Raw genomic sequence first — 14,120 nt, forward strand, 5'->3', positions numbered from 1 at the left:
TGTTACTGTTATAGAGCATGTATATGTATTTACAGTGTTCTGTTACTGTTATAGAACATCTATATGTATTTACAGTGTTCTGTTACTGTTATAGAACATGTATATGTATTTAGGTTTCTGTTAATGTTATAGAACATGTATATGAAGTGGTTGAGTTTACAAAGCAATATCATTTATGGACACTGTTATAGAACATGTATAGGTATTTATAGTGTTCTGTTACTGTTATAGAACATGTATATGTATTTACAGTGTTCTGTTACTGTTATAGAACATGTGTATGTATTTAAAGTGTTCTGTTACTGTTATAGAACATGTATATGTATTTACAGTGTTCTGTTACTGTTATAGAACATGTATATGTATTTACAGTGTTCTGATACTGTTGAACATTTGGATAACAGCATTTTATTGAACTGAGTTACTAAGTAGTAACTGTGCAGTTCCACCTTAAGCTCCACAGTAGGAAAGGTCACAACAGGAATGGGCGAGGTTTTAACTATATGAGCTGAAGAGAACGCAAGTGGATTAGAAAAGGAATCTAACCCTACATAGATATATTTATCACAAAATGCGTTGGATTATGGGACTCACACTTCCATCGCTGCTCCTGGAGGTAGGTCACACCAATAGATCCCGGGATGCCTTTATCTATAAGTGCTAATACCTAATTTTTCTGGGTAATCAAGATTTCTATTTGGGGAAAAAAGTTATTTTAAGCTGGAAAAAGTACTCTGAGACAGTATTTTTTATATGTTTGATATTTCTATAAAAGCATAGACAACTGAGCCTTCCTTGGAATAGTTCTATTTTAAATAATTTGCCATTCTCACTGTTTGTATCCAGACAGAACTGGCCACTCCCTCCCCTTGCAATGTACCTGTCTCATTGATGTAGCTCAGTCAAAACTTTTATTTCAGGATTCAGATTGAGCATGCGGTTTTACACAACTTTGTTATTTACTTCTATTATCATTTTTTCCTTATGCTCTTATCTTTTGTTGAAAGGCAGGGACGTATGCTTAGAAGCCGACTCATTTTTGGAGCACTATATGGCAGCAGTTTTGCAAGAATGTTATCCATTTGCACTATTTCCTGCATTGTAGTGCTCTAGATGCCTAAATAGGTATCTCAAACACAGAATATCATGGGAACAAAGGACATTTGAAAATAGAGGTAAACTGAAAACTTTCTTAAAAGGGTTTGCTCTGTCTGAATCCCAAAATACTTTTATGGGGCATTTCATATCCTCTTAATTACTTAGAAAAATATTTCATAGAGCGCACCAATTTTCTATGATGACCTCAGATAAATTAACTACATAGATGTCCACTATAATTTATAAATTGTGTTTTCATTTATATTAGAGTCGTGGTGGAAGATATTATTGTAAATATATTATTCTGTTTTGTGAATACAATAGGAACTTTAAAAACTGTATCTGAATATACTTTATTAGTCAGCACCGCTTTGGGGTAAATATTGTAAAATGTTATCGATTCTGTCTCTTAACACTTTACAAACTAATAAAAAGTAACCAAATCTTATTGTGTAAATAGAATTCTATTGCTTTTGAGAGTCATTAGACCGACTATTTGTACTATTTGTAGATATATTCTGTTTTGAACTTTCTGGATATTCTTATGTTACAGAATGTGACAATTATAGAAATGAAACGGTACATTATCACCTACAGTATATGTTAGTTAGCAAATAAACTGATTGTAAAGTTCACTGATCATTTGTGCCATTTACAGAGTGGATGATATTGAACTATAGCTTGTAATTTAAATTGCTTAGATTTATTTTCTAGTACCATTTGGTTTTCATGATTGCTCTTGTTGTGTTTGGATTTTCTTAGGAAACTTTTCATGCCTATATGTATTGCATTTGTATGATTGGGTGCATTTTTTCCTTTTCTTTGTTGATCAGTAGCAATAATTTTTTTAGTGGCTTGTGACCAGATAGGGATATACATTATTAAACGTACATTAAATAGTAAACCAATGCCAGATACAATTATGTATTCAAAGCAGAGATTATCTTCAGAATAATATTAAGAAGTATTTTAGTTGTTTAAATATTGGATACCTGTAAATGTTTAGTCTTTACAAAGTACTCTGAGTCAGCAAGTACATTTCCTTAAACTGGTTATATCCTCTGCCGAGGTTTGTTTGAGTCTATTGTAAGTGACTTGTTAAAGTAACAATCTAATAGCGTAATAATCCTTTATTGAGGCATTGCATCACTTTTAGTTATATTTAAAGTGAAGGTTAAGTTACCTGTTTTACAAACTCAAATTCAATTCTATTTGCCAAATAAATATGAGTCTCATTCATCATTTTCTTCAATTTTAATATAAACAAAATCAACCAGTTTTTTTTTTTTATTATTTAATCACGTTCTCAAAAGTACCAATTGAAAATCTGGCCGTTAGGCGGCCGTCAATCTACGTCACCCGCCTCATATTTTAAATGTGCATGCGTTGCTGTCTTATCCTCCATTTAGGTATCTAAGATCGCTCACATTTCGCTATGTTGCATGCAAACTGAGCATTGGTGATTTAGATTGACGAGTATCGCATGCGCAGGAGTTGTTCACATCGGCGTTCCGCGCATGCGCAGTAGTTTGTATCTTTGTGCACGCACTTGGGAGATGCGTATAAAGCGAGTGGGATCGCTCTATACGTAACATCAGAGATAACCGGAAGTAGAGGTGGGGAGGAGTATGGACAGAAACGGTAGGGAGAATAATATATATTATAAATATTAAAATTCATAAATGAGATAAAAATAAACTTAGCGACCATCTTAATGTGCAATTAATGAATGCATTTAGCTATTCAAAGCATGAAAACTTTACCTTCACTTTTGCACCTCTATGTTGAAGCCATTTTTATACTTTTTAGCTCATTGATTATTTTTTTAAAGAGTGTGTTTTAGTAAACTGCAGAACATATATTGCTGTTTGTTATTTTCAGTAAATCGTGCACCTTAAAAACTAACCTGTTGAGAGAGAGGAGAGAGAAATACCAGATAGATAGATAGATAGATAGATAGATAGATAATAGATATATAGATGATAGATAGATAGAATACCTGTATCCGGGCAAAACAACACAGTTCTCGAGAGTATCAACAATCACAGACCTGACTGCAGAAAACAGCAGTTTTTATTTCATAAACAAATGAACGCCACACTCTGCTTTAAAGGGACAGTCTTGTCCAAAAAAAACTTTCATGATTCAGATAGGGCATGTAATTTTAAACAATTTTCCAATTTACTTTTATCACCAATTTTTCTTTGTTCTCTTGGTATTCTTAGTTGAAAGCTTAACCTAGGAGGTTCATATGCTAATTTCTTAGACCTTGAAGGCCGCCTCTTAAGAATGCATTTTAACAGGTTTTTCACCACCAGAGGGTGTTAGTTCAAGTTTTTCATATAGATAACAATGTGCTCATGCACGTGAAGTTACCTGGGAGCCATCACTGATTGGCTAAACTGCAAGTCTGTCAAAAGAACTGAAATAAAGGGGCAGTTTGCAGAGGCTTAGATACAAGATAATCACAGAGGTAAAAAATATATAAATATAACTGTGTTGGTTATGCAAAACTGGGGAATGGGTAAAAGAGGGATTATCTTTTTAAACAATAACAATTCTGGTGTAGACTGTTCCTTTAAATTACATTCACAGGTGATTTCAAAATAAACTTTACTACAAAAAGAAATCCTCTCTCTTTTCGAGCACTAAACTAAACATAATGAATGATACTAAATGAATTATACAAAACTAAATAAAAAAAGTTTTCATGAACCATTTTCTCAGCTAACGTTTCACTGCTCTCCTGTCCTCAGCAGGTTAAACAAAACATTCTCTGCCTAGGGTTCAGTAGCCTGGGATTTAAGCTGACGCTGATTAATTAATTAGGGAGAGGAGAATGGGAATATGAAGGATTCTGGGTCTTAAATAGACATAAAAACAAAATGTATGCTTACCTGATAAATTTCTTTCTCTTGCGATGTATCGAGTCCACGGATTCATCAAATACTTGTGGGATATTCTCCTTCCCAACAGGAAGTGGCAAAGAGAGCACCCACAGCAGAGCTGTCTATATAGCTCCTCCCCTAACTCCACCCCCCAGTCATTCGACCGAAGGCTAGGAAGAAAAAGGAGAAACTATAGGGTGCAGAGGTGACTGAAGTTTTATAATAAAAAATACTACCTGTCTTAAATAGACAGGGCAGGCTGTGGACTCGATACATCGCAAGAGAAAGAAATTTATCAGGTAAGCATAAATTTTGTTTTCTCTTGCAAGATGTATCGAGTCCACGGATTCATCCAATACTTGTGGGATACCAATACCAAAGCTTTAGGACACGGATGAAGGGAGGGAAAAGACAGGTACCTAAACGGAAGGCACCACTGCTTGTAGAACCTTTCTCCCAAAAATAGCCTCCGAAGAAGCAAAAGTATCAAATTTGTAAAATTTGGAAAAAGTATGAAGCGAAGACCAAGTCGCCGCCTTACAAATCTGTTCAACACTTTTAAAAGCCCATGTGGAATCCACTGCTCTAGTAGAGTGAGCTGTAATCCTTTCAGGAGGCTGCTGGCCAGCAGTCTCATAAGCCAAACGGATGATGCTTTTCAGGGAGAGGTTGCCGTAGCCTTTTGACTTCTCCGCTGTCCAGAATAGACAACAAACAATGAAGATGTTTGATGGAAATCTTTAGTTGCTTGTAAGTAGAACTTTAAAGCACGAACCACATCTAGGTTGTGCAACAGACGTTCCTTCTTGGAAGGAGGATTAGGACACAGAGAAGGAACAACAATTTCCTGATTGATATTCCTATTAGAAACAACCTTAGGAAGAAATCCAGGTTTGGTATGCAAAACCACCTTATCCGCATGGAAAACAAGATAAGGTGAGTCACACTGTAAAGCAGATAACTCAGAAACTCTTCGAGCCGAAGAGATAGCTACTAAAAACAGAACTTTCCAAGATAAGAGCTTAATATCTATGGAATGCATAGGTTCAAACGGAACCCCTTAAAGAACTTTAAGAACCAAATTTAAACTCCAGGGGCGCGATCCGATATACGGCGTAGTTTGCGGCGCAAGCGAGGGAACCCGCGTCGCCTGCAGTTTCAGCTCGCAACTCGAGGTATCCAATATGCGGCGCCGTCAGTTGCTAAAGTGGCGTAAGTCTGACAAAGTAGCGATGTCCAGAAATCTGCGTAAGTACAGATTTTTGGAGTCGCCAGTGACTTGCGCCACGTTAGAAACTGCCGGCGCCTACAAAACCTGACTAAAGTATGAAATCACCCGCACTGTCTAACACGCCTCCTAAACATAGCCCGACACGTCTAACCCTCTATCCGCTATCCCCCCTCACTAGCCTAACAATAAAAAAAGATATTAACCCCTAAACCGCCGCTCCCGTACCCCGCCGCAACCTAATAAAGTTATTAATCCCTAAACCGCCGCTCCCGTACCCCGCCGCCAGCTATATTAAATCTATAACCCCCTAAAGTGAGCCCCTAACACCGCCGCCATCTACCTTACCTACCCCCTAAAGTGAGCCCCTACCCCGCCGCCATCTATTTTAAAATTATTAACCCCTAATTTAATCCCCCTACCACGCCGCCATCTATATTAAATTATTTAACCCCTAAAATACTAAACTATCCCTACCACTAAACCTAAGTCTAACCCTACAAATAGCCCTGAAAAGGGCTTTTTGCGTGGCATTACCCCAAAGTAAACTGCTCTTTTGCCAGCCCTTAAAATGGCTTTTTGCGGGGCATGCCCCAAAGAAAACTGCTCTTTTACCAGCCCTTAAAAGGGCTTTTAGCGGGGCTTTGTCACAAAGTAAACAGCTCTTTTGCATCGAATCTAAATCCCCCTACACCGCCGCCAGCTATAATAAATGTATTAACCCCTAATCTAATCCCCCTATACCGCCGCCAGCTATATTAATATTATTAACCCCTAATCTAATCCCCCTAAAGTAATAAACTCTATTACCAGCCCTTAAAAGGGCCTTTTGCAGCGCTTTGCCCAAAAGTAAAAAGCTCTTTTGCCCTATAACCTGCCCTCCCTACACCGCCGCCACCTATATTAATAGTATTAACCCCTAATGTAAGCCCCTTACACCGCCGCCATCTCTATTAAAATTATTAACCCCTAATTTAATCTACCTACCCCGCCGCCAGCTATATTATCACATTATATATATTAACTATATTAACCCTAATTATATTAGGGTTAATATAGTTAATATAGTTACTATAGTATTTATATTAACTATATTAAATCTATCTAACCCTAACTAAATTCTTATTAAATAAATCTAATTCATATTATAAACTAAAATATTCCTATTTAAATCTAAATACTTACCTATAAAATAAACCCTAAGATAGCTACAATATAATTAATAATTACATTGTAGCTATGTTAGGGTTTATATTTATTTTACAGGTAAATTGTTAATTATTTTAACTAGGTATAATAGCTATTAAATAGTTATTAACTATTTAATAGCTACCTAGTTAAAATAATTACCCAATTACCTGTAAAATAAATCCTAACCTAAGTTACAAATACACCTACACTATCAATAAATTAACTAAACTACAAATATCTATCTAAAAATACAATTTTAAACTAAACTAAATTACAAAAAAAAAAAAACACTAAATTACAAAAAATAAAAAAGATTACAGCAATTTTAAGCTAATTACACCCATTCTAAGCCCCCGAATAAAATAATAAAGCCCCCCAAAATAAAAAAAATTCCCTGCCCTATTCTAAATTAAAAAAAGTTCAAAGCTCTTTACCTTACCAGCCCTTAAAAGGGCCTTTTGCGGGGCATGCCCCAAAGAATTCAGCTCTTTTGCATTTAAATAAATAAATATGATTGGTTCAGCCAATCGGATTGAACTTGAATCTGATTGGCTGATTGAATCAGCCAATCAGATTTTTCTACCTTAATTCCGATTGGCTGATAGAATCCTATCAGCCAATCGGAATTCGACGGACGCCATCTTGGATGACGTCATTTAAAGGTACCTCATTCGTCGTTCAGTCGTCGGCCGGGATGGATGCTCCGCGTTGGCGGAGCGAAGAAAGAAGATTGAAGATGCCGCTTGATGGAAGATGCTGCCGGATGGAAGAAGACTTTGCTGCCGCTTGGAGAAAGACATCGCCGGGATGAAGAATTCTTCTTTGCCGCTTGGAGAAAGACATCGCCGGGATGAAGAATTCTTCTTTGCCGCTTGGAGAAAGACATCGCCGGGATGAAGAATTCTTCTTTGCCGCTTGGATAGACATCGCCCGGATCGGATGAGGAGTTCGGCCCGGCGTGGTGAAGACAAGGTATGGAGATCTTCAGGGGGGTAGTGTTAGGTTTTTTTAAGGGGGGTTTGGGTGGGTTTAGAATAGGGGTATGTGGGTGGTGGGTTGTAATGTTGGGGGGGGGGTATTGTATATTTATTTAAATGCAAAAGAGCTGAATTCTTTGGGGCATGCCCCGCAAAAGGCCCTTTTAAGGGCTGGTAAGGTAAAGAGCTTTGAACTTTTTTAAATTTAGAATAGGGCAGGGAATTTTTTTTATTTTGGGGGGCTTTATTATTTTATTAGGGGGCTTAGAATAGGTGTAATTAGCTTAAAATTGCTGTAATCTTTTTTATTTTTTGTAATTTAGTGTTTTTTTTTTTTTGTAATTTAGTTTAGTTTATTTAATTGTATTTTTAGATAGATATTTGTAGTTTATTTAATTTATTGATAGTGTAGGTGTATTTGTAACTTAGGTTAGGATTTATTTTACAGGTAATTGGGTAATTATTTTAACTAGGTAGCTATTAAATAGTTAATAACTATTTAATAGCTATTATACCTAGTTAAAATAATTAACAATTTACCTGTAAAATAAATATAAACCCTAACATAGCTACAATGTAATTATTAATTATATTGTAGCTATCTTAGGGTTTATTTTATAGGTAAGTATTTAGATTTATATAGGAATATTTTAGTTTATAATATGAATTAGATTTATTTAATAAGAATTAAGTTAGGGTTAGATAGAGTTAATATAGTTAATATAAATACTATAGTAACTATATTAACTATATTAACCCTAATATAATTAGGGTTAATATAGTTAATATATATAATGTAATAACTATATTAACTATAATATACTTAGGGTTAATATAGATAATATAGCTGGCGGCGGGGTAGGTAGATTAAATTAGGGGTTAATAATTTTAATAGAGATGGCGGCGGTGTAAGGGGCTTACATTAGGGGTTAATACTATTAATATAGGTGGCGGCGGTGTAGGGAGGGCAGGTTATAGGGCAAAAGAGCTGTTTACTTTGGGGCAAAGCCCCGCAAAAGGCCCTTTTAAGGGCTGGTAATAGAGTTTATTACTTTAGGGGGATTAGATTAGGGGTTAATAATATTAATATAGCTGGCGGCGGTATAGGGGGATTAGATTAGGGGTTAATAATTTTTATATAGGTGGCGGCGGTGTAAGGGGTCAGATTAGGGGATAGATAAGGTAGATGGCAGCGGTGTAAGGGGTTCACATTAGGGGATAGATAAGGTAGATGGCGGCGGTTTTAGGGGTTCACATTAGGCGATAGATAAGGTAGATGGCGGCGGTTTTAGGGGCTCACAGTAGGGGGTTAGTTTATGTAGATGGCGGCGGGGTACGGGAGCGGCGGTTTAGAGGTTAATAACTTTATTAGGGATTGCGGCGGGGGATCACGGTTGACAGGTAGATAGACATTGCGCATGCGTTAGGTGTTAGGTTTTATTTAACAGATCGCGGGTGACAGCTAGATAGACATTGCGCATGCGTTAGGTGTTAGGTTTATTTTCTAGCTAGTTTAGGGAGTTACGGGGCTCCAATAGTCAGAGTAAGGCTTCTTACGGCTGCTTTTTGTTGCGAGGTGAAAATGGAGTAAGATTTCTCCATTTTCGCCGCGTAAGTCCTTACGCTGTATATTGGATACCAAACTGCGCTGGTTTGGTATACCTGCCTATGGCCCAAAAAACTACGGGCGACGGCAGAAATATACGCGCATAACTTCTAAGTTACGCCGTATATAGGATACCAAACCAGCGCAAATATTGGCGTCGCCGGCTTTTGCGGGCGACGATTTTTATCGGATCGACCCCCATGGCGGAGCAACAGGTTTAAACACAGGCTTGATTCTAACTAAAGCCTGACAAAACGCCTGAACATCTGGAACATCCGCCAGACGCTTGTGTAAAAGGATAGACAAAGCAGATATTTGTCCCTTTAAGGAACTAGCTGATAATCCCTTCTCCAATCCTTCTTGGAGAAAAAATAATAGCCTAGGAATCCTGATATTACTCCATGAGCAACCCTTGGAATCACACCAGTAAAGATATTTACGCCATATCTTATAATAGATTTTTCTGGTGACAGGCTTTCGAGCCTGAATCAAGGTATCAATGACCGATTCAGAGAAACCACGCTTTGCTAAAATCAAGCGTTCAATCTCCAAGCAGTCAGACGCAGAGAAAGTAGGTTTGGATGCTTGAATGGACCTTGAATCAGAAGGTTTGCCTCAGCGGCAGAGTCCATGGTGGGACGGATGACATGTCCACCAGGTCTGCATACCAAGTTCTGCGTGGCCACGCAGGTGCTATCAAAATCACTGTAGCTCTCTCCTGCTTGATTCTGGCAATCAGACGAGGAAGGAGAGGGAATAGTGGAAACACATAGGCCAGGTTGAAGGACCAGGGTACTGCTAGAGCATCTATCAGCACTGCCAGGGGATCCCTTGACCTGGACCCGTAACAAGGAAGCTTGGCGTTCTGACGAGACGCCATCAGATCCAATTCTGGTGTGCCCCATAGCCGAATCAGATGGGCAAACACCTCCGGATGGAGCTCCCACTCCCCCATTTTGGAAACCTCTATCATCGCTAGAGAACTCCTTGTTCCCCCTTGATGATTGATATAAGCTACAGTCGTGATGTTGTCCGACTGAAATCTGATGAATTTGGCCGCAGCCAGTTGAGGTCACGCCTGAAGCGCATTGAATATCGCTCTCAGTTCCAGAATGTTTATCGGGAGGAGAGTCTCCTCCTGAGACCATAACCCCTGAGCTTTCAGGGAGTTCCAGACTGCACACCAGCCCAGCAGGCTGGCATCTGTCGTAACTATGACCCACTCTGGTCTGCGGAAACACATTCCCAGAGACAGGTGAACTTGTGATAACCACCAGAGAAGAGAATCTCTGGTCTCCTGATCCAGATCTATCTGAGGAGATAAATCTGCATAATCCCCATTCCACTGTTCGAGCATGCGTAGTTGCAGTGGTCTGAGGTGTAAGCGAGCAAACGGAACTATGTCCATTGCCGCTACCATTAGTCCGATTACCTCCATACACTGAGCCACTGACGGCCGAGGAATGGAATGAAGAGCTCGGCAGGTGTTTACAAGTTTTAATTTCCTGACCTCCGTCAGAAATATTTTCATTTCTACCGAGTCTATCAGAGTTCCTAGGAAGGAAACTCTTGTGAGAGGGAAGAGAGAACTCTTTTTTATGTTCACCTTCCACCCATGAGATCTCAGAAAAGCCAACATGATGTCCGTGTGAGACTTGGCTAGTTGGAAAGTTGACGCTTGAATTAAGATGTCGTCTAGATAAGGCGCCACTGCTATGCCCCGCGGTCTTAAAACCGCTAGAAGGGACCCTAGCACTTTTGTGAAAATTCTTGGAGCCGTGGCCAACCCGAAGGGAAGGGCCACGAACTGGTAATGTCTGTCCAGAAAGGCGAACCTGAGAAATTGGTGATGATCTCTGTGGATAGGGATGTGCAGATACGCATCCTTTAAGTCCACAGTGGTCATATATTGACCCTCCTGGATCAGTGGCCAAATAGTCTTGAGATCCAAGATTGGTCTGAAAGTTCCTTCTTTTTTGGGAACCACAAACAGATTGGAGTAAAACCCTTGCCCCTGTTCCGCTCTTGGAACTGGGTGAATCACTCCCATGGTATCTAGGTCTTCTACACAACGTAAGAACGCCTCTCTTTTTGTCTGGTTTGCAGACAATTGAGAAATGTGAAATCTCCCCCTTGGGGGGGGGGAATCTTTGAAGTCCAGAAGATATCCCTGGGAAACAATTTCTAAAGCCCAGGAATCGTGAACATCTCTTGCCCAAGCCTGAGCGAAGAGAGAGAGTCTGCCCCCTACTAGATCCGGTCCCGGATCGGGGGCTACCCCTTCATGCTGTCTTGGAGGCAGCTGCAGGCTTCTTGGCCTGTTTACCCTTGTTCCAGGCCTGGTTAGGTCTCCAGGCTGACTTGGATTGAGCAAAATTCCCCTCTTGCTTTGCAGCAGGGGAAGCTGAAGCGGGACCACTCTTGACAATTCGAAAGGAACAAAAATTATTTTGTTCGGTCTTGATTTTATTTGCTTTATCCTGAGGGAGGGTATGGCCCTTCCCTCCAGTGATGTCTGAAATAATTTCCTTCAGTTCAGGCCCGAATAGGGTCTTACCTTTGAAAGGGATGGTCAAAAGCTTTGATTTTGATGACACATCAGCTGACCAGGACTTAAGCCATAACGCTCTACGCACTAAAATGGCAAAACCTGAATTTTTTGCCGCTAATTTAGCCAATTGAAAAGCGGCATCTGTAATGAAAGAATTAGCCAGCTTAAGAGCCTTAATTCTATCCAAAATATCATCTAATGGGGTCTCCCCCTGGAGAGCCTCCTCTAGAGCCTCGAACCAAAAAGCAGCTGCAGTAGTTACAGGAACAATGCATGCAATAGGTTAGAGAAGAAAACCTCGATGAACAAACATTTTCTTTAGGAGACCCTCTAATTTTTTATCCATAGGACCTTTGAAAGCACAACTGTCTTCAATAGGTATAGTGGTACGCTTAGCTAGTGTAGAAACAGCTCCCTCTACCTTAGGGATCGTCTGCCATGAGTCCAGCATGGTGTCAGATATGGGAAACATTTTCTTAAAAGTAGGAGGGGGATCGAATGGTATACCTGGTCTATCCCACTCCTTAGAAACAATATCCGCAATCCTCTTAGGGACCGGAAAAACATCAGTGTAAACAGGAACCTCTAAGTATTTGTCCATTTTACACAACTTCTCTGGAACCACAATAGGGTCACAATCATCCAGAGTTGCCAATACCTCCCTGAGCAACAAGCGGAGGTGTTCTAGCTTGAATTTAAAGGCCGTCATATCAGAGTCTGTCTGAGGGAGCGTCTTTCCTGAATCAGAAATCTCTCCCTCAGATAGCAAATCTCGTACCCCTACTTCAGAACATTGTGAGGGTATATCGGATACGGCTACTAAAGCGTCAGAAAGCTCATCATTTGTTCTTAACCCAGAGCTATCACGCTTCCCTTGCAACCCAGGCAGTTTAGATAAAACCTCTGTAAGGGTAGAATTCATAAATGCTGCCATGTCTTGTAAGGTAAATGAATTAGACGCACTAGAAGTACTTGGCGTCGCTTGTGCGGGCGTAACTGGTTGTGACACTTGGGGAGAACTAGATGGCATAATCTCATTTCTTTCTGTCTGAGAATCCTCTAGTGCTACATTTTTAAGTGCTACAATATGCTCTTTAACATTTATAGACATATCAGTACAAGTGGGACACATTCTAAGAGGGGGTTCCACAATGGCTTCTAAACATATTGAACAAGGAGTTTCCTTGATGTCAGACATGTTTAACAGGCTAGTAATGAGACAAGCAAGCTTGGAAAACACTTTATTCAATGTAAAACAACAAGTTAAAAAAAACAGTACTGTGCCTTTAAGAGAAAAAAACATGTACACGTTCTGCAAAACTGCTTAAAAATGCACCAAATCCTTCAAATTTTTTACAGTATATGTATTAAGCCTTAGTAAGGTTGCACCACCAGTAAAAAATGAAATTAACCCCTTAATAACAAAACCGGATTGACAAGAGTAAAAAAAAATGGTATATATACAGTCAGCACCTTGCCACAGCTCTGCTGTGGCGCCTACCTGCCCTTAGGGGTTGAATTTGAGGGAATAAAGCTTCGTTTTGGCCCCAAAACCGCTTCAGCACCCTCCTGTGTTGCAGCTTGCTGTCCAAAATGAATAAAAACTGTGCATCTAAGGCGCAAAATTAGGCCCCACCCACCTCTTACACGATGTCTGTTGGGCCTTAAAGTGACACCTCAAGTGTTAAAAACAGCCATGTGGGATGTAAATCCCAAAAATAAGCCAAATGAACCCTCTCAATAAAACGTCCCAAAACGTTTTTCCCAATTTTTAAAAAAAAACGTTTGCTCTATTATATGTGTCAACCAGCAGAGTAACTTAGCCCTTATGTAAGCTTGAAATACTACCAAAGTGTTTGATTACAGCTTCCCCTTCCCCTCATGGGGATAATGTCAGCCCTTTTCTGGAAATATCACAGTCTTTCTAGAAAAAAATGACTGAACATACCTCAGTGCAGCATAGCCTGCAAAACCGTTCCTCAACTGAAGTTTCCTGTACTCCTCAGCCTCTGTGGGAACAGCAATGGATCTTAGTTACAAATGCTAAGATCATCATCCTCTAGGCAGAAATATTCATCTTTTTTCTGCTTGAGAGTAAATAGTACACACCGGTACCATTAAAAATAACAAACTCTTGCTTGAAGAAAATAAAACTAATATTTTGTCACCACAATCACTTTACCCTTCCTTATTGCTTAGAGCCGGCAAAGAGAATGACTGGGGGTGGAGTTAGGGGAGGAGCTATATAGACAGCTCTGCTGTGGGTGCTCTCTTTGCCACTTCCTGTTGGGAAGGAGAATATCCCACAAGTATTGGATGAATCCGTGGACTCGATACATCTTGCAAGAGAAACCTTTTTTCTTTCTTTCCTGATTTAGACATTTGATCACCAGATGTGTTCAGCTAGCTCCAAGTAGAGCAAAACCGCTCCTTTAACAAAGGATACCAAGAGAATGGAGCAAATTTGACAATAGAACTAAATTGTAAAGTTGTTTAAAATGATATGTTTTATCTGAATCATGCCCTCTAGTACCCTTCCAGACACTCTGTGACCACATATACAGTATTTTAAATATATTTT

At 39.4% G+C, this 14,120-nt stretch overlaps 1 protein-coding gene across 4 annotated transcripts in view; it reads left to right on the forward strand.

The window, feature by feature from the left end:
* Positions 1 to 507: 507 nt before the first annotated feature.
* The window catches only part of LOC128666052 (tumor necrosis factor receptor superfamily member 26-like), a 184,985-nt gene continuing 171,372 nt past the window's right edge, over positions 508 to 14,120 (forward strand). For 3 of the 4 annotated variants that reach the window (XM_053720425.1, XM_053720428.1, XM_053720429.1), the window contains exon 1: positions 508 to 616. The gene's annotated coding sequence lies outside the window, so the exon portion shown is untranslated. Of the gene's footprint in view, positions 617 to 676; positions 1,176 to 14,120 lie in introns of those variants that run through there. The other variant, XM_053720427.1, reaches the window with a different exon arrangement.

The sequence above is a fragment of the Bombina bombina genome, chromosome 7 (assembly GCF_027579735.1).
Source record: "Bombina bombina isolate aBomBom1 chromosome 7, aBomBom1.pri, whole genome shotgun sequence".
Classification (NCBI taxonomy): Eukaryota; Metazoa; Chordata; class Amphibia; order Anura; family Bombinatoridae; genus Bombina; species Bombina bombina.